Below are 2,500 nucleotides of genomic sequence, written 5' to 3' on the forward strand. Positions count from 1 at the left end.
ACCAAATTTATTAAATCAATTTCAAGTTCTTCTAATATTTTGGAAAGTTCAATTTAGTTCTTATCAGACTGATAAAAAATAATGTAAATCTTATCAATAAAAATTTTAAAATGATTTACTTGATTTATTTCATTTATAGAATCATCTAAAACATGCTGGAGGTGGTGGTTTAAACAGTGCAATATTATTATGTTTGGAAACTGTTTTGTAATCCTCATGCTTAGTCCAGATTTTCTCCCAAGTATAACCCTGGCGCCATCAGAGAAGAATCCAATCAAATTTTAAATTTTTCATTACTGAAGAGAATATTGTTTCTTGCTTTTCTAATTTAACAAGTTTGACAAAAATTGTTGGTGGTGCTACTGAATCCTCAACTTTTAAATAAAGTATGATGACTGGTTTGCAAGATATTGTTGATGCTTTGTCAATAATTAAACAGATTTTCAAATTTTTTTCAAATATTTTGTTGAATATTTCTTTTCTGATATCCTTTGCGATGAAATCTAATATTTTGACAGCACTTTTAGGAGAATGTAATGATTGCATTCTTAGACATGGGAATAGGATTAAATTGTAATCCTATTCCCATGTCTAGTCCATTTTTCATTTGTAACTCAATCTCATCTTCTATATCTGGAAACGGTTTACATCTTTTGGTCTGTTTAACTGTTTTAAAAACTAACAAGTAGTTGTTAAATATTTTGCATTCAATTGTATCTATTGCTTTTGATATGGAATCCTGCTTAAGTTGTTCTAAGTTCTAAATCTTCTAAATCAAACAAAAGTAATTTAATTTAATCTAATGATTATTGCACATAACATAATGAATATATGGGAACGAAAATACGCTTTATTTCACAAAGAATATTATGCTACTTTTATGAAATAATTAGATAAATATCATTTAACAACCAGTTGGGCGAACTACAAAACTTTTAGGAAACAGGTCTACCGAACCGGTGCAAACCGGCTGAATCCTATCACTGCACTTAAGTAACCATAAATCTTCATTAAATACAAAAGTTTAACTTACTTTAAAACAAATATACAGTGGCGGCAAAAAGTAAGGACAAATCCAACAGAATCTAGCATTTTTTACATTTGAGACGTTCTAACGAAAGAGATTTTAAGAGATGTATATTTTCTTATCTAAATTATTGAACACTACATACAGAGTGAACACATATGTAAAATAAACATTGTTTTATTAATATTTGGTATGGTATCCACAGGCTTTAATCACACACCTCATACGGCTAGGCATTGAGGCAAAAAAACCATTGATTGTTGTCTGTGGGATATTGTTCCACGCGCCTTGTAACAATACCCACAGGTCGACCAAATTGAAAGGTTTCTTTCCCTCACTGCTCTTAGACATGACACTCCATAAATTATCGATGGGGTTCATGTCTGGACTCTGAGCAGGCCAGTCGAGCACGTCCACTCCATTTTGACAAAGGAAATTGGTTACCTTCTTTGCTTTATGACATGGCGAATTGTCATGCTGGAAGATAAACCGATTTCCTTGTCCAAACAGAGTATCAGCAGATGGTAGCATTGAGTCCTGAAGCACCCCAATGTATTGGCCTTGGTTCATGGACCCAATGCACCGATACAATTGCCTTACCCCGTGTCCAGACATGCACCCCCAAATCATAACACTACCACCACCATGCTTCACAGTTGGTGCAATACAGTCTTTTTTAAACTTTTCACTAACTCTTCTTCTAACAATCAGTCTCTTTGCCCCACAGAATAGTTGAAAAAAACTTTCATCGGAAAAAGTAATGTTTTTCCAGTCCTCGACAGTCCAGTCTTTGTGCTCCCTGGCAAAGACCAACCGTCGCCGGACATTGGCAGCAGAGAGCAAAGGTTTCTTTGCTGCCACACACCCTCTTAATCCGGCTTTTTGTAGTCTCTTCCGCACAGTTCTGGAGGCCAAATTAACTCCATTTTCCTCCGACAGTCTCCGGCTTAGTTGTGGTGCAGTCAGGCGACGATCCTGAATTGACATGCGGACCAGCACCCGATTAAAATATACCATTTAAGGTCATTTAAGGTCATCTAAAGCCCGATATGGTTACTGATTTTTTGTTGTAGAAAAAATACTGATATTAGATCATTAAATTAAACTAAAACAGACAAAATAATATTAATACTGATAGTGAAGCTGTCAAAATGGAAGCAGATGCTAATAAAACACAAAAAAATTAGCTAAAGTAAAAAAACTTGGTGGAGAATACCTTTAAACTCAATAGTTACCCTTGACTGCTGGTTCTCAGTAACCATATCAGGCTTTAGATGACCTTAAATGACCTTAAATGGTATATTCTGACTCAATATGTGATTGGTAATACAATGAACACATATTTTCTACCAATTAGTAATGATGACATTAATATCACAATGAAGGCACATCACTTACCTCTTCTGTCTTGTTTCCTATGCTTAAAATATGATAAACAACTTTCCAATGTGTTATATTAATTTATCTAAAAAA

General features: G+C 34.0%; 1 protein-coding gene across 1 annotated transcript in view; it reads left to right on the plus strand.

Moving 5' to 3' along the window:
• Positions 1-2,500, plus strand: part of LOC105848952 (calcium-activated potassium channel slowpoke) — an 86,346-nt gene that overhangs the window by 34,912 nt on the left and 48,934 nt on the right. The gene's annotated exons all lie outside the window — the stretch shown is intronic.

Source organism: Hydra vulgaris, chromosome 04 (genome assembly GCF_038396675.1).
Source record: "Hydra vulgaris chromosome 04, alternate assembly HydraT2T_AEP".
Taxonomy (NCBI): domain Eukaryota; kingdom Metazoa; phylum Cnidaria; class Hydrozoa; order Anthoathecata; family Hydridae; genus Hydra; species Hydra vulgaris.